The 19578-nt window shown below is 36.1% G+C and overlaps 2 non-coding genes and 1 pseudogene across 3 annotated transcripts; 2 read left to right on the forward strand and 1 right to left on the reverse strand.

Annotated features, from left to right (window-relative positions):
* The first annotated feature begins 1697 nt into the window (after positions 1 to 1697).
* LOC145629100 (callose synthase 12 pseudogene) lies at positions 1698 to 9593 on the forward strand (annotated as a pseudogene). The gene is made up of 2 exons (XR_014111564.1): positions 1698 to 7077; positions 9107 to 9593. The product of XR_014111564.1 is annotated as a callose synthase 12 pseudogene (transcript).
* LOC145629823 (small nucleolar RNA J33) lies at positions 4698 to 4778 on the forward strand. Its single transcript, XR_014111957.1, has one exon. It is a non-coding gene; the product is annotated as a small nucleolar RNA J33 (small nucleolar RNA).
* Positions 9594 to 18575: 8982 nt separating the features above from the next.
* On the reverse strand, positions 18576 to 18682 carry LOC145629803 (small nucleolar RNA R71). The gene has a single exon (XR_014111943.1). It is a non-coding gene; the product is annotated as a small nucleolar RNA R71 (small nucleolar RNA).
* Positions 18683 to 19578: the final 896 nt, after the last annotated feature.

A 19578-nucleotide genomic window follows, 5' to 3' on the forward strand; every position in this document is an offset into this window, starting at 1 on the left:
ATACGATCAGAATAAAGTAGAGGCCTATTATTAGGGCATGTTCAATCTCTTTTAGGTTGGATTTGTACCTTCATCCCCGAACTACCAGTCATGGTTCTAGACCTATTGGAGTTGACGATCTCTTGGATCGTTAAGGGGTGTAACCTTCACCTCGTGAACGGTTTACAAGTTCCTAAAACTTGTTGGCGACTCTTTTGCTCTATCTTCTTTCCCTTTGGACGCCACCGTACTTTAGTGTATGATCACAGTGGGGTTCAAGCTAGGGATAATGCTTGAAATATTCCCTACAAATATGATAACCGTTGTTGGGAATATCCTTAAAACATAATAAATTTCTTTAAGACAATGGGGAGTATAAAGCATCAATTATTTTAATTTCAGTTCCCCAATGCAATTTTATAGTGGCTCTTCCGGAGCCCTCAATAATATTTGTACTACCCGATATGGTACTCACATTAATCCTTTTCATCATCAAATGAGAGAAATACTTTTTATTTTTAAGTATTGTATGAGTAATTGCACTATCAGCAAGACATAATTCTTCACCATTCATAGCAAATTCAACTTGAGTAATATCCGTGTTCTTCATGAAATAAAATATATGTAAAAAAAAAAAAAGCATAAAAAAACAAATAATGATGATAAAATAAGAAATCATTAAAAACTCCCAAATAGTTCATAATATAAATTCATAAAACATATAAAGTCCTTATTACAACCATAGAAAATAACTTAAGTAAATCATTATAATAAGCAAACATAAGTCTAATACCACAACCTTATATATGAATCTAAAAGTTTAACTACATAAATGTTGGATGGTATTAAAAAAAAAAAAAATCAATATAAAAGAATAATCTTGAGACGATATCTTTAGACTCATTGGTTTATATATGTATTAATGTATTTAATTATAAAAAATGGCTAAACATTTACTAATTTAACTTCCAATTCTCCGTAAAAAAATTAACAATATAAAAATGTCATATAATAATAATAATAATAATAATAATAATAATAATAATAATAATAATTCAATTGTATCCGTGCATGGCACGAGTGTTACACAAGTTATAAATATAGATTATAGATTTATTGGTAAATTTTATAAACTTCATATTCTCTCTCATCCAATTCCCTCCACTATTTTTTCTTTTTACAATTTTTTACAACCCACTACTTCCCTATTTTATTACTTTATCCAATTTATCCTAAAACATTGTGCATGAAAAAATGGAGAAAGTATTTAAAAACGGAGATACTCAAAATTTATACTCCCTTCGTTTTTAAATACTTGCTCAACTTTTCTTTTTCGGCCGTTTTTAAATACTTGCTCCATTTCTTTTTTTTGGAAAGCTTTTACAATATTTAATTAATTTCTCACACTTAGTGGACCCAACATAATACTCTCTCTCCTCCTATTCTTCAACTACTTTTGCTTTTTACAATTTTTTATTTTCTCAACTACTCCACTACCTCCATATTTTATTACTTTCTCCAATTTTTTCTAAAACTCCGCAGGTAAAAAAATAGAGCAAATATTTAAAAATGGAAGGATTACTTAAAATTTAAACCTGTCCTGTTGACCGACCATAGAATAAAATTAAATACTTACAGTATAAACAATTTTGAACACTGCCAAGCAACTGTATGCTTGCTGGATCTACATCTGTAACCTGGTCACCTTATTTCTAAATATACTTATAATTTTCAAAAATTCCATCTCTCTCTAGACTAATAAACCCTCCTTGTTCTTCTTATTTCCGATGCGATGACGTCATCATCGCGTCGTCCCCCTTACAACATCATCCCTATCCACGACCTCTTAGCCGACCACCCATCTCTCCGGTACCCCGAAATTCGCGCCGCACAGTCCGCTCTTCGAACCACCGGCGACCTCCGCAAACCACCTTACATCCAATGGGACCCACATTACGACCTCCTCGATTGGCTCGGCTTCTTCTTCGGCTTTCAGTCCGACAACATCCGCAACCAAAGGGAACACCTCGTGCTTCACTTGGCCAACTCTCAAATGCGCCTTCAACCTCCCCCCGACAACATCGACTGCCTCGACCATGCTGTTCTCCGCCGCTTCCGCCGTAAGATTTTGAAGAATTATACCCTTTGGTGCGGGTATCTTGGTCGGAGGTCCAGCATCTGGATCGTGGAGAATCGTCGCCGAGATGATGATTTACGGCGGGAATTGTTGTATGTTGCTTTGTATTTGCTTATTTGGGGTGAGTCTGCTAATTTGAGATTTGTTCCTGAATGTTTGTGCTATATTTTTCATCATATGGCATTGGAATTGAACAAGATATTGGAGGATTATATTGATGAGAATACTGGGAGACCTTATATACCTCAAATTACTGGGGAAAATGCTTTTTTGGATCAAATTGTGAAACCCATTTATAATTCGATTAGTAAAGAGGTTGAGAGTAGTGGGAATGGGACGAACCCTCATAGTGCGTGGCGAAATTATGATGATATTAATGAATATTTTTGGAGTAGGAGGTGTTTTGATAAGTTGAAGTGGCCAATTGACGAGTCAAGTACTTTCTTTGTGGTTCAAGGGAGGAAGAGACATGTGGGTAAAACTGGGTTTGTCGAGCAACGCTCGTTCTGGAATCTGTATCATAGTTTCGATCGTTTGTGGGTGATGCTGGTGCTGTTCTTGCAAGCGGCGATTATTGTTGCTTGGGAGCAGGAGGTTAATGGTAGAGGGTACCCATGGTCTTCATTGACTCATAGGGAAGTTCAAGTAAAGTGTTTGACTGTGTTCTTGACATGGAGTGTGATGAGGTTTCTACAGTCCCTTCTTGATATTGGAATGCAGTATCGATTGGTTTCGAGGGAGACTTTGATGGTTGGAGTTAGGATGTTATTGAAGTGTGTTACTTCTGCTGTGTGGGCGATTGTCTTTGGGACTTTTTATGCAAAGATATGGACGCAGAGGAATAATAATAGGGGATGGTCTGGTGCTGCTGAAAGGCAGATCATTAATTTTCTGCTGGCTGTCGCGGTGTTTGTACTTCCTGAGGTTTTGGCTTTGGTTCTGTTTATTATCCCCTGGGTTCGGAATTTTGTGGAGGAGACAAATTGGAAGATATTTTATATGTTTACTTGGTGGTTTCAGACCAGGATATTTGTGGGTCGTGGACTGAGAGAAGGTCTTGCAGATAATATCAAGTATACCTTGTTTTGGATTTTGGTGCTTGCTTCCAAGTTTGTGTTTAGTTATTTCCTTCAGATCAGGCCTATGATTAAACCGACACGTATCCTGGTGAATCTTAAGGATGTTGAATATGAGTGGTATGAGTTCTTCCGAGGCAGTAACCGATTTGCAGTTGGGATTTTGTGGCTTCCTGTTGTTTTGATTTACCTGATGGACTTGCAGATATGGTATTCTATCTACTCATCCTTTGTTGGTGCGGCAGTGGGATTGTTTTCTCATCTGGGTGAGATCCGAAACATACAGCAATTAAGGTTGAGGTTTCAGTTCTTTGCTAGTGCAATTCAATTTAATCTCATGCCTGGGGAGCAGCTGCTGAATTCAAGTGGGATTAAAAACAAATTTAAGGATGCAATCCATCGGTTGAAGCTCAGGTATGGGTTTGGCCGCCCTTACAAAAAACTTGAGTCTAGTCAGGTGGAGGCAAATAAGTTTGCTTGGGTATGGAATGAAGTGATTAGTATTTTCAGAGAAGAGGACATCATAAGTGATAAAGAAGTTGAGTTGCTGGAGCTCCCTCAGAATACTTGGAATGTAAGGGTCATTCGTTGGCCATGTATACTTCTTTGCAATGAGCTGCTTCTGGCACTTGGTCAGGCAAAAGAGCTGGTTGATGCACCTGATAGGTGGCTTTGGCATAAGATATGCAAGAATGAGTACCGCCGGTGTGCTGTGATAGAAGCATACGACGCTATAAGGTATTTGCTGCTTGCAATTGTTAAAAAAGGTACTGAAGAACATTCTATCATGATGGTCTTGTTTCAAGAAATTGATCAGGCTATTGAGATTGAGAAATTCACCAAGACATATGATTTGAATGCTCTTCGAAAAATACATGAGAAACTGAGTGTTCTTGTTTTGATGCTGATCCAACCTAAAAAGGTTGATCTCAGCAAGGTGGTGGATGCATTGCAGGCCCTTTATGAGACAGCCATAAGGGACTTTTATCTAGATCAGAGACCTACCGAACGCCTAAGGGAGGACGGTTTGGCTCCTCGATCTGCTTCTGGAAAGAGCTTGCTTTTTGAGGATGCCATTGAGTTGCCCGGTGAGGATAATGAATCCTTTTACAGGCAGCTCCGACGTTTGAACATCATTCTTACCTCCAAAGACTCTATGCACAATGTCCCGAAGAATCTTGAGGCGAGACGGAGGATTGCCTTCTTCAGCAATTCCCTCTTCATGAATATGCCTCATGCCCCACAGGTGGAAAAAATGCTGTCTTTTAGTGTTCTGACACCGTACTACAGTGAAGAGGTCATGTACAGTAAGGAACAGCTGCAAAAGGAGAATGAAGATGGAATTTCTACCCTATTTTACTTGCAGACTATATATAAGGATGAGTGGGAGAATTTCATGGAGCGTATGCATCGAGAGGGTCTGACAGATGATAAAGAAGGTTGGGACTGTAAGCTTAGAGACCTTAGGCTTTGGGCATCCTACAGAGGTCAGACCCTTTCTCGCACTGTTAGGGGGATGATGTATTATTATCGTGCCCTTAAGATGTTAGCTTTCCTGGATTCGGCATCTGAGATGGACATTAAGGAGGGGGCACTTGAGCTTGCTACTGCGAGACAGAGCAGTGGTTTGGGTGGTTTTGGCTCTGCAAGGTTATCATCATTGAGAAGTGGGGGGAGTCTGAGTCGAGCCAGTAGTTCTATCAGTGAACTGTACAAAGGTCATGAGTATGGAACTGCTTTAATGAAATTTACCTACGTGATTGCATGCCAGATATATGGTACACAGAAGGCAGAGAAGAAGCCCCAGGCTGAGGAAATACTGCAATTATTAAAGCACAATGAAGCCCTTCGTGTTGCTTATGTTGACGAAGTTCCCACAGGAAGGGTTGGCAAAGATTACTACTCTGTTCTTGTAAAGTATGATCAGCAGCTAGAGCAGGAAGTGGAAATCTACCGAATCAAGTTGCCTGGTCCTATCAAGCTTGGAGAAGGCAAGCCGGAAAATCAGAACAGCTCCATTATTTTTACTCGTGGGGATGCTATTCAGACAATTGATATGAATCAAGATAATTATTTCGAGGAGACTCTCAAGATGCGGAATTTGTTGGAAGAATTCAGGTATAAGCATGGTATTCGCAAGCCAACAATTTTAGGTGTCCGTGAACACATATTCACTAGTGGTGTTTCTTCTATTGCTCGGTTCATGTCATCCCAGGAAATGAGCTTTGTGACCTTGGGCCAACGTGTTCTTGCCAATCCTTTAAAAGTTAGAATGCATTATGGTCATCCTGATGTCTTTGATAGGTTTTGGTTCTTGACTCGTGGAGGAGTTAGTAAAGCATCCAGAGTCATTAATATCAGTGAGGATATATTTGCTGGCTTCAATTGCACACTACGGGGTGGTAATGTCACTCACCATGAATACATTCAGGTAGGCAAGGGAAGGGATGTCGGACTAAACCAGATATCAATGTTTGAGGCTAAAGTGGCCAGTGGAAATGGTGAGCAGGTTCTCAGCAGAGATGTGTATCGTTTGGGTCATAGGTTGGACTTTTTCAGGATGCTGTCTTTCTTCTACACTACAGTTGGTTTCTTTTTCAATACAATGATGGTAGTTCTGACCGTTTACGCATTTTTGTGGGGCCGCCTATACTTGGCTCTAAGTGGGATTGAGGCTTCTATTGAGGCGGACTCTACTAATAGCAATGCAGCACTTGCCACGATATTGAATCAGCAGTTCATCATCCAGATAGGTCTGTTTACGGCCCTTCCGATGATTGTTGAAAATTCTCTAGAACTTGGATTCCTCAATTCTATATGGGACTTCATTACCATGCAGCTACAACTTTCATCTGTTTTCTTCACATTCTCAATGGGTACCCGTACCCACTACTTCGGCAGGACAATTTTACATGGAGGTGCCAAATATCGCGCTACTGGACGTGGCTTTGTTGTGCAGCACAAGAGTTTTGCTGAAAATTACCGACTGTATTCCCGCAGCCATTTTGTGAAAGCAATTGAACTGGGGCTGATACTCACAGTGTATGCTGGATTCAGCCCTGCAGCAAAAGACACATTTGTGTACATTGCTCTGACCATCTCAAGTTGGTTCTTGGTGATATCATGGTTACTGGCTCCCTTTCTGTTCAATCCTTCAGGTTTTGACTGGTTAAAAACTGTGAATGACTTTGGTGATTTCATGAACTGGGTCTGGTATAGCGGTGGTGTTTTTGTGAAGTCTGAGCAGAGCTGGGAGGCTTGGTGGAATGAGGAGCAGGATCATCTGAGAACAACTGGTTTATGGGGGAAGCTTCTGGAGGTGATACTGGATCTCCGATTCTTCTTTTTCCAGTTTGGGATTGTATATCAGCTGGGTATTGCTGCTGGAAGTAAAAGTATTCTTGTTTATTTGCTGTCTTGGATCTATGTCGTTGCTGCTATTGGAGTTTTTCTTCTAACATCATATGCACGATATAGATATTCTGCTAAAGATCATATCTACTACCGTCTCATCCAGTTCCTGGTTATTGTCTTGATTATTCTTGTGATAGTGGTGTTGCTGAAGTTCACTAGTCTGGAAATTGTTGACCTGTTTACAAGTTTCTTGGCATTTATTCCAACTGGCTGGGGTATTATTTCTATTGCCCTCGTGCTTCGAGGATTTTTACGGAAAACTGTTCTTTGGAGGGTTATTATGGCCATGGCTCGTCTGTATGACATCATGTTTGGTGTGATTGTTATGACTCCTCTTGCATTTCTCTCTTGGATGCCTGGTTTCCAGTCAATGCAAACAAGAATCTTATTTAATGAAGCGTTCAGTAGAGGTCTACGGATATTCCAGATTCTAACAAATAAGAAGGCATAGAGATTCCTGACTTGAGAAAGGTATGGTCAGAAATTTGATATAGATTGATTTTTTGATCTTTTCACCACATTTGAAATTTTAAATGTAGATAAACACAACTATTGGTGATCCAGCAAAACTAATTAGAACAAAAATGCATTGGATAAAACTGATATTGAAATTCCCAGCAAATACAGTGCCCCAGAAAAAGAGGTCAGACCTTGTTGAACATGAAGAATGAATATTGTAATGAAACAAAAGTCTTAGAGGCTAAAGAACTTACAGTTATTCTTTCCCTGTCCATTGCCAGCTTCAAATTTATACACTTTGTTAACAAATTTGATAGTGGAGATTATTTTTGTATATATGTGTGGTTGGGTTTATTTTTGCTGGACTGCCAAATTGCCAATAGTTGGGTAAATTATGTGTTAAATTTCTATGAACGTATAAATAGTAATAAGATAAATGAAAATTTGCTAATTACTACGGCGTATTGATGTCATTTTGAAAATTACTACCACGTATTAAAAAACTTGTGACTTACTACCGCAAAATGTTTTAAAAATTTTATTTTATTCCAAGCTCTAGCCAATTATGACGTCACTTTAGACCCCTTCACTCATGTCTAACTCCTGGTTAAGTTTCCACACCCTCTAAAATAATAAAAATAAAATCCCTCTAACCCAACCCATTTTCTTTCTCTTCTACACTTTGACTTCAAGTTCCTTTGAAGACTCTCCAAGACTTCATAATTGAAGCCTTCAACGCACACTTGCATTTCCAACCCATCGATCGACCTTGTCCGGTTGTCCCCCTAAACATCTTCCTGTCACATTATAAAATAAAAAAAAAAAAAAAAAACCAAATCAAATTACATATTATGCTTATTTGATAGTTTAATTCAAAGAAAAATATAAAACCCCTATGTTAATCAACCAAAATTGCAATCCAAAAATTCTAAATTGCAAAATCCCTAAATCATAAAACCCTAAAATCGAAAATTATAAAAGTTTAATTTTTGAAAAAGGAAATTAAATGAATTAAATGTTTACTTGGATCAATTAGAGGATAGATGGGAAGAATTAGTATGAATTTAGAGCAGCAAACTTGGAGGGATTTTACAAATGGTGAAGAGGGAGAAAGAAAGGAAAGGGGGGTCTAGTCAAGTTAGTTATAGGGGGATAACCATGGGATAGAAGGATTTATTTTTTTCTAATTTTTTTAGGACGTTTAAAAGCTTAACTAGGGGTTAAACATGAGTTAAGGGTCTAAAGTAATGTCATGGCTTAAAGTCGAGCCTTATAGTAAAATAAAAATTTATGTTTTTTAATTCGCGGTAGTAATTTTCAAAATGACACTAATACGTGGTAGTAATTGACAAATTTTCCTAAGATAAATGAAACCATGCATGTCTTTTCTTTTGTTGAATATTCTCAATCAATTTTGAAATCAAGATAATTCTTACTTCCCCCAATCCCTAAATAATAGGTTACATATCAGTAATCATGTTCAAGGAACTGTGTTAATATGTTGCAACTATCTTCAACATTTGAAATTATACATATCTACCGAATCAATGTAGTCTTTCTTTTGAATTCATTATCATAGTTGGTATGGACAAGTCAAACTTTTAACTAGTATATTTTTGAAGTCATGCTCTAGTTGTTAGGGTTTTTGCCCTTTTAAAGTACTCAATTCTCTTGTTCCACCTTGATTGTCCTTTACTACAATGCATCCCACATTGCTGGTCTGTTTGATATTCACACTTTAGAATGTACTATTTTATTTGTGTAACCAACCATTTGTGTTGTAAGAAATTGATTAAGAAAAACCAGTGTTGGGTATTTTCGAATTTATGTAATTTTGGTTATGACTAATACAGTGGAATGGGGGGAATTTTTTAATATGTGCTTGGTGTCTGTAATTATGAAATTAGATGAATCTGATTGGAAGTATGTCACCCTGATGCTCTCTGATGAAGCGAAAGGCCAATTATTTGGATTAATGTATTAAGTATTTTGATTTTGCCTGAGCTTCTGATTGAGCTCTCTTTTTTCTTTGTTGATGCAGGTTTTGCACAGGGGTTATCATTGGAAATTTCTTGAAGAGTTGATGGTGGGAGGTTATATTTCTCAGTTTTGTTTAGTGTGAGGTTTTCTGTTGTGCTGTAATTAGTCCGATTGTCCTTCTGTCTTGTAACTTTAAGGGTGGTAACTATCTTTAGTTTCAACTTCTTTACCTGCTTGCTCTTTGGTTCTGCTCGAGTAGGAGGATAGATTCTAGTTTTGCTTGCACATTTTATCTAGCTGTTAAATTCATTCTCACCATTCTTTTGTTTAGAAGTACAGTCTTGAATTTAGGCACACGACTTGGTCTTGTGTTCTTAGCTTTTATGGTCTGTTCATAGCTTCATTCTTGAAACATGCAATACAACTGCAGAATTCAGCCGATTCAAATTACATTATCTTTTCTTTTTCAGTATATTTATCATCTGGCTTTTTTTAATTTTTTTAATTTTTTTTAAAAATTATTTTAAAGGGTAAGAAAAAAGAAAAACATTTGGAAATCTTCTTGCTCTTGTACGTTGGGGCCTTCCTTGTCTGATGATTGTTGAAAGCCTTTGGGCGGATTGGGTACTTGTACAAATACGTAGTATCTTTATATTTTTAATTATTATAATATACTCACAGTTGTTTTCTTTTGGTAATACGCCTTAGCCATTGGGGAATGATGGACCGCTACCCAGTATAGGTCACTTCGCCCAATACCAAGTGACGTTAGCTTTTTTTTTTAAAATATATTTTATTTAGGGTAAATAATAGTACTTAATGAATCAATAATAGTACTTGATAAATTAATAACAACACCTTAATTTAAAATAACAGTTTTTAATAATACATTGATTTTTACTATAATTCGATATAATAATTACTTAAATGACTTTTATTGGTACTAGTTATCACTACTCTACTATTTATACATTGAAATGAATTACTTTAACAATTTAACAGCCCACATGCTTCACAATTATAATAATTCGTTAACTAGAGAGTTTTAACCAATACCTGAACTTAGTCGACAATCTCTGAAGTTCTGAGCTTCCTGCTTTACCAAGGTAGCTAACCCCAACCCTATCTTCCTTAGACCAGGCTCAACACAAATCTAATTTGTTTCCTTCCTTAGACCGTAATCTCTAGTTAAACAATTCTTACTGTGTTTATGATGGAATTTCTTAAACAGAAAGATAACTCATTTGATATATAAGATTCAAGGGGATAACATTCTCTTCTTGAATGAAACTTTTATTTAATTAGAAAAGATTATAACACTCATATATTACAACGAACACACAAGCTGAAAGCTTAAACAAACATAATCAGAACTAGAGTTTTCTCTACTTTAAGAGAGATGGAGAACCAATCTGTCTCTTAAGGTAAGTATTTTTCACTAGAGGACTCTCTAATGATTTCAGAGCAATTCTCTAGCTAACTCTTCCAACTCTTTTAACTCTACCTTCACTTCTTTGCCTAATGCCCTTTATATAGGGGAAGACTCACAAAGGTCACCGACACGTGGCTTACAGAAAACAATGACTCAACAAGGGAATATCGTTCACTGCTTTTCTAAAGATTCTTTAAAACAAATAAATCGTGCTACAACAGTAAAGTAGAATACATTATTGCTGGTGTAGGCTCAGGACTCATCATATCTTGTAGACCACATTTGTTGTCCTTACTGGCTTCATAATGGACATACATTTGGTTGTCTTCTTCTTTACTTAGATCCATCACACATATAGCAGCATAGGATTTATCTCATGTGACAAAGATCTCCAATAAGTTCTCTTTTCCCTTTAAGGATAAATATCTCCCAGGTTCAACTTGTTCGAGATAATCATACACTGATTCACCATGTATTACTCCTATATAATTTCTTAACCATTCTGGTGCTACTATAGTAGTATTTCCCACATGTATTATGACTGGTGGTTCTTCTTTTAACGCTATGAACTGGTTAAGATACTAAGCAATATAGAAAAATCCATAAGCTCTTGCCTCCGTGGATCTTTTACTCGTCTCTGCTGGATACAGATTGGATCTTTGAGTTTTCGATGAACGTCTTCAAACACGGTCAGGAAATGTGGAGAGTTAATTTTTCCTTCAACCATTTCATTGTTTGCACTTTGCACTTGGACTTGTTCAACTCTTCTTTTATATCTTGTTGCTTCATAAATTCTCCTAAAAGCATACTTTTGGAATTTCGTGGGCTTCTCAAAGAACGTAGTATTATTATCAGGAAATGGTACAATATTATGAACCATCCCATAATCCCAAGCTCTATAGTGCTCCGCTACATATGGTGCCCTCCATTCCAGTGAATGTGGATGAATTGACACAGTACCCACTCTGGAATTGGTGTTGAATATTATTCTACTTCCCCATATATCATAGACATCATATATCTTATATGACCTTGATACAACTAGATCATACCACACCTAAAATTGTTATCTTTTATTTTATTTGGTATTATATCCTGAATATCAGGAATGAGTCTCACGATAATGACCATCACTTCATACATTAGGAACCTTCGAATCGCTACATGACAACTTTTAATTAAACCATCTCGATTCTTTTTGATAAAACAATCATGACCTCTATCAAGGCCCAAGTGGAGGGTGAAACCTGCTCCATTGCTTTATCAATTTCTTCAATAAGAGTTTTTCTCTCTACCTCCATCTTTTCTAGTTGATGGGCATGAGGTTTTTCTGATGTCTTGTGCTTCTTTGCCATTAGCCAATTCTCTGGTTAGACTATCGGCTAAAGAATTCTTCGATCCTTGTATTTGTTCACAGTAAAAGAGAATTGGTTAAGCCATAATTGCCAACGCAGGAGTCTCCCTTGCGCTTGCATATTAGAAAAATTCTTTTTAACAAAACTGATGAGTATGCCTTTGCAATCTGTTCTTATTAAGAATTGCTTAGGGGCTAAGAAGATTAAGAACTTCTCAATTCCTCTAATAACTGCAAGGATTTCCTTTTGCATAGTAGGATAAGTTAACTCAGCTTTGTAAAAACTTCCACTGCTATATCTGCAAAGTCTTTCTCCTTCTTTGATTTTTAACACAACACTCCAGTGCTCATTACTAGCATTTGTTTCAAAGATTAAATCATCTTTACTAGTAGGTAGTGTTAGTACAGGAAGAACTTTACACATAGCTTTTAACTCTTGAACAATTTTGGAATCAATTTCCTTCCAGTTCAAAGTTATTTCTTTCTTGAGTTTTTGATGTAATGGTTTTCTTAATAAAGCAAGATTTTCTATGAAATCAGAAGCATAGAATCTTTTTAGTTGTTTTCTATCTTCAATTTTATCTGGGAATTTTTCAATCTTTTCCAAAATATGCTTTTGCAATATTATTTGTCCTGCTTTAATTTCTAATCCTAGGAACTCAATTTTTTGTTTAGCATAAACACATTTATCCTTTTCAAGGATTATACCATGCTCTGCACATTTTTGAGTTACTACTTTAAGATCATTTTTATGTTGTTGTATATCTTTTGAGAATATTAGGATATCATCTATATAGACCAAACAACAATGATTAAGTTCTCTAAAAATATTATCCATTCTTCTCTGAAATATTTATGGAGCATTTTTTAATCCAAAAGGCATTACTAACCATTCATAATGCCCTTGAGGGGCACTAAATAGTGCAGTTAATGGAATACTCTCTTCTTCAATTTTAATTTGTCAATAACCACCCTTACAGTCCATCTTAGAAAACCATGTGGGTCCTTGTATTCTATTAAATAACACAGTTTTATTAGGAATGTAACAGCCATCAAAGACAGGATTGTCATTTAGCTGTTTATAATTAATGACCATTCTAGCTTTGCCTCTTTTTTCTTTTACATGATTTCTTACCATGAATGCTGGACTATTATGAGGACTCTTGCTATTCTTAATTATCTTTTTATTCAACAGTTCTTTTATTTGTTCATCAAATTCTTGTATATCTTGGTTGGTATAGACCATTTGTCTTACTCTAATAATCTTATTAGCATTTGTTAGAGTTATCTTAGCAAATGCCTTATCCTTTTCCCAATGTTCTAAAGGATTTGTTGAATATAATTTTTCACATAAATTTTTATGCTGCTTATTTATCAGATCTATTAATAATGAATCACACTCAGAAATTCTAAGTGCAACCTCTCGTTGTGTAGGAGTAACCTTATCACCACGTTGGCTGCGCGTAAATTCCATAGTCTGATGAGTATATGCCCTTGTTATTTTCTGTATAGGAACAGAATGGCCATTAATAGTAAAGATTATTTGACCAAGGGTTTGAGTGCATGGAGAGTATAATCTTTGAAAATTATTTCCTATTATCATATCATGACTAGGTTGATCAGTTGCCCATAAAATAGGAATAACATATTGAACTCCTCCAATTTCTATTGGTAATTCTTTGATTATCTCCGTATGTATTATGACACTATTATTAGCAATTCTAATTTGCATAGGATTTTTAGCCTTTTTCCACAAGAATTCTGGAAATAATGACCTCTTTCTAAAACATGTAGAACAACCACTATCAATATATGCAAATAATTTATATTTATTATAATCCTCAATGCATATATCAATTTGAATATAAATGTCATTAGGATTAGTACTAGATATTTCATTGCAAGCTTCCATTTGCATATTAACTTCATCTTCACATACTAATTCACTCACAGTTTTGGTTTTGTATGAAATGAATGGCGTCCTTTGAACAAGTGTATTATTCCGATAGAGGGTTCGGAATTATTAGAAAGCTAATTATTCAGTGAGGTCAAATGATCGGAATGCCTGGGTGGAGGCCGCTTCCGATCAGTAATATTAATGAATAATTAATATTACAGCTTAATCTTGACTGAACCCTTCGGGTCACACCCAAGCAACTAGCGAACCAAAACGACGAATTAATTCGGAAGGAATTAATGAGTCGCCCGAGTAATTAATATTTAGACGTCGGAAATTCGAGCTTAGAGCGTCGAAAGTCGAGTCGAAAATGAAAAAAAGACGAGACGAAAAAAACTAATAAATCAACATATTTCCAAAGCTACCCTTAGCATCGGAATGCCCCAAGAAAATCGAGTGCTAGGGACATGGTGGCTAGCAAGCGCACCAAGTCGAGCCTATGGTTGGCTGGTGCGTGCTTGAGCTAGCATGGCTGCTGCAGCCATGTGCGTATATGGCCAACAGTAGCCCTCGGCAGCAGCTCACACATATGGTGCGTGGCATGCTGGCCGAGGAGCTAGCAGTAGCCCACGGCTGTAGTAGCCCGCACGCTCGTGCTGGGCTTGCTGGCCATGGGTAGCCATAAGCATATGGAGAGGCATGGCAACCCACTTGGGGTGCCTTGGTGCTCAAGTGGGGCTGCCATTTGGCGGCTAGCAAGCGAGAATGAAAGTTGTGAGGTGGTGGTTTTTAAGGAGTGGAGTGGGGAGCAAGTTTGGTCCCCACTCCTTGATATGTCTATTTAATATAATATTTTACCCCCGTCCCTTGGTCATAATTGGTAGTGTTTTTGGCTCTTTAGAGTCATTTTTACTACTAATTTGTGTTTTCTAGTGTTTTCGTAGTTTTGGTTGAGTTTTGTAGGGATTTGCACTTTTGGAGCATTTTCCCGAGATTTTATGGAGCAACTATGAGCATTGGAGGAGCACGACCAGTTTTCGTAGCCCAGGGCCGGTTTGAGTCATCAAATCGGTTATTAAGGGCTCAACATATCTGATACCGAGGCATTTGGACCGAGTATTCAAGACCCGAAAGAGGAAATCCAGATTAGGCCGAACGATTGGAGCCCAATCAAGAAGTCCAAGATAGCCCAAGAGATTCGCCCGACCAATTTGGTCTCGCCCGAAGGCGCGCCCGGACGGGTGGGGCGAAAGAAGAATGAAGCATCCCTTCTCCCGAGCTCACGCTCGGTAGGGCGCGAGAGATGCCCTTGATTGAAAAAAGGCTGGCCCGACCGGGCGGTGTGGCACTCGACCGGGCGCGTGTCCCTGATGAGTTTTAGAGCGTCGATTAGTTGTTTTAGTTTAGGATTAACTTGCTTAATATAAATACGATTTTGTTAAGTAAGTTCAACACTTTCTTTTATCTCTTATTAATCTCTTCTCTTAGACTTTCTCTCTCTACTTAGCTTTACTTTCTCTCTCTACAACTATATACTTTGTTATATATATATATATATATATATATATATATATATATATATATATATATATATATATATATATATATATATATATATATATACATACAAAAATAATGAGAATAGCAAAACCTAAAATTGCAACACTTAAAAAACTATTACCCTTGATAACCTAAGGAAACAATTTTTAAATGTTACTATAAACTAAAATAATTATACTAGGTCCCTATGCAACAATTCAAATTATGTTGTTATAGGCCATTTAAGGCAACAATTACCTAACGTGTTGCTTTTCTCTTGTGTAAGGAAACATATTGCTTGAAAAGATAACAAAAAAATAATTGTCCCCTAACAATGTACCACTTATGTTTATGTTGATCATCTATTACATAAACATCAGTTGATATCCTACCAACTATCTGATATTTATCTAATCAAATGTTTAAAATGAAAATCATGGGTTTCTCCATTATTTTTCTTATGTATCTCATTCTTAATAGTTATTTAGGTAATTTTTAAGAAAAATAAAAGGAAAAAAAATATTTTAGTTTTACATAATAGATATAAGTGAATATAATGTACCTTACATCATTTTGACCCAAAAATGGCAAAACACATACACTAGAATGAAATGTTAAAAACACTACAAAAAAATGAGAATAGGCAACACCTTAAATTGCAATACTAAAAAAACTATTACCCTTGATAACCTAAGGCTATAATAGTAAAATGTCACTTTGAATTAAAATAATAATACTAGATATCTATGCAACAATTAAAAAAGCGTTGCTATAGACCATTAAAGACAAAATCACCTAAAGTGTTGTCTTTCTCTTCTCTAAGACACCAATTTAGCAAATGGTAATGAAAAAGATAACGACAATGCAATTGTTGGCAAACAATGTAACACTTATGTACTGTTATATGTTGATCCTTTATGCTATTAATTTATTACGTACACAGTACAAAATAAGTCAATATGTTGCCAACTATACAATGTTTGAAACAATTAGTTTACACTGAAAAAGATCAATTTTTTTTATGTATCATGTAATTTTTTTTAGTTTCCTTTAGGTTCTCCAACTATTAAGGATGAATCAAGCTAGTTGACATGGGCATTGCAGCTATTAATTTTGTTTATTTGATTAATACCTTTTTTTTAAAGAATTTGATTAATAACTTAGTACGCTGTATAGGTATATTTAATTAACATTATAATAATCTAAGTTAGAATTAGACTAGAAAAACTTGACTGGTACCTGATTATTCGACCCGAGACTCGAACTGGACTTAAAACAACAACCTAAATCACAAAATGGACTTGACTTGCTTTTGAACTAAAAATTGAATGACCCACCCGGGCCACCCCAGTATGAAGTTAACCTAAGCTACTTTGGACTTGATCTCTGAAATGACCCGGCTTGACTTGGATTTGACCCATTTTTAAGCCAATACTCTAAGTGACTCAATCTAAACTAGAGTTTACTTGATTTTGAGTTGATACTCAAAGTGATCTAATGTAGACTTGATACCTAAAGTTACCCAATATCTGAAATAACCCAACTCAAATTTATTCGATACCCAATGTGGCTCGATCCAAGTTAAACCCGAATTAATTGACCAGGTACCCAAACAATTATTTTAATAATTTATTGTAGTAGATTATTTTATGAACAATAATTATATCGGCTATTTCACCAATTCCACAGAGCACTTTAAAAATTCACCAAATGCCATCAGACTTTTCAGAATTCACCAAATGCCACCCAGTTTTTTAAAAATTCACCTGGTGCCATTAATGACCAACGGCCATTAAATCCGTTAGTCATTAGTGTTTAATCATGACACATTTCATGATATGATTGGACCATTTATCTTAATTCATGAAAATTATAAAAAAAACAAATAAATCATGTTCTCAAAGTTAATTTACGTTAACTTTGGTAGCGATTTCTTCGCGATTAATTTCAGTATTTCTATTTCTTTTATTCATCATGTTCTCTTTAATTGCTTTGTTTAGTTTATATTTAATTATGCGTGAGTAGTTTTCTTTCTAGGGTTTATGGGGATCCATAAATAATATGAAGGGGTAATTTATTGTTGTTGATTATCAATGCTAGATTAATTTTCTATTGATTGATTTAATGCTATGCAAATAGACATGAGTAGGTCTTTTATGTATGAGTTTAGCAATATTAATTCGAGATTCGAGAGATGACAATTGATATTTAGGCTTAGTTTCAATAGGCAGGTTAATTTATTAATGGTTAAGTCGAGATTCGAGAGATGAGATTTAATACCGGTAGATTAATTCTGTGATTGTAATACGTAGCGAAAGCCCTTTATGATCTGATTAATTGATGCATTGATGCATTGATTATTATGTTTTACCATGGAATGTTATTTATTGTTGAACCTATGCCCTTGGTATTTTATTCATTGATTTTCTCTACCCTTAATCTTCGTAGTTTAGTTTCCCTTCTATAATAATAATTTGTTACTTAATAATTTAGATTGCTTTAATTAATTGGGAATAGAAAGACCAGTTTGATTCGATCCTACTTCCCTATTTATATTTAGTTAGTGGTTTTAGGTAATACTTTTGATTGGGTGATACGACTTTAGCCTGTCAAAATTTAGCGCCGTTGCCGGGGAAACGGTTTTATTTTTATTTTTGATTGTTTTCTGTAGTCTAGGTTGTTTCTTCTTTGCTTAGAGAACGTTAGTTCTTTGAGGCAAGTCTCATATTTGCTTTTTAGTTTTTTTATTTATGCCCAGGTGTTCCAAATCAGGTTATATCCCATTCGACCCTGAGATCGAACGCTCTTTTCATAGACAAAAGAATCTTTAGAGGCAAATCCTGGCGGGTTTTGGGGATAACAATAATTGCAGAGACCCTCCAACTGATTCTTGTGATTCAAAAGTTCCTTCAGATTCAAAATCAGAGATGACGACACCTAAGAAGCTCAGTGATTATTCGCAGCCGTTGCAGACAGTTTTTCCACACCTTACTCCAACTCCAACTCTTGATGGAGTGTAATTCAAGATTAAACTGCAATTTATCATGATGATAGATAGGAAGCAATTCAGTGGAGCTAAGGGTGAAGACCCAAATCTTCATATTGCAGACTACTGTCAATACTGTAATACCATCAAGTAAGCTGAGGTCACACAGGAACAAATCAGGGAGATTCTCTTTCCTTTTTTTTTATGTGGAAAAGCTAAATTATGGTATAATGGATTGAATGGAACTGCACTTGGTATAACTAACTGGGAGACTCTTATTTTAAATTTCTATAATAAATACTATCCTTTAGAGAGGACAACTTTGCTAAGAAGCGCAATTTAGAACTTTGCCCAAGAGCCAGATGAAACTTTATATGAGGCTTGGGAAAGATTAAAGGATCTGCAGAGGGAGTGTCCCCACCATAATTTAGCGCGGTGACGGTTGATCTAAGCCTTTTATAATGGGATTGGAAATTCATCTAGAACGATATTAGATTCTGTAGCTAGTGGGAGGTTTATGAACCTTAATGTTGATGATGCAGGTCAAGTTATCGAAGATATGGCAATTCAAAATTCCCAATATGGGAATTCTAGAGGCTTTTCTAACAAAGGGAAACATACTGTCGACTCTGTATCCTTTTTACAAGCTCAATTAACCTCTATTTGTAAAAAATTAGATAATCTTACTACTGCAAATATAGCTAATGTTTCTGCAATTAATAATAATACTAATGAGGCTTTCTGTGAAAATTGTGGAATTGTAGGTCATTGGGAGCAAGATTGCAGGAGTTTTGTGGAGCAAGTCAATGCCTTTCAAGCTTATAGGTAGAATGACCCATACTCCAACACCTACAATCCTGGGTTCCGGAATCATCCATATCTTTCCTACCGGAGCACCAATGTTCATAATCCGCCACCTCCACAAAATCACAGGCGCCACAACAACCACATCAGAAATATTACCGTCCCAATGTTGGCCAGAAGAACCAACCGCAACAACCCTCCTCATCTTTTAACCCTGCATTGGCAGAAATTAGAGCGATGTTGGCTAGTATGCAAAAGAACATGGAGAGTAGAGATGCTCAAATTGATTCGATCATAGCACATAGTAAAATTTTAGACAATTAAATTGCGCAGATTTCCTCTACTTTACAAGCCCGTCAATAGGGAGCCTTACCAGCGCAGCCACCTGGGCCTACGGATCAAGTTTTTGCAATTACACTAAGGAGTGGTTCACACTATGATGGACCCCTTATGCCCAGAGATGATGAGCCTTTTTTAATGAATAATGCTAATCTTGATTCCATTAAACCTAACAATGTTGC

This window comes from Chenopodium album, chromosome 4, assembly GCF_948465745.1.
Source record: "Chenopodium album chromosome 4, dcCheAlbu1.1, whole genome shotgun sequence".
NCBI lineage: Eukaryota > Viridiplantae > Streptophyta > Magnoliopsida > Caryophyllales > Amaranthaceae > Chenopodium > Chenopodium album.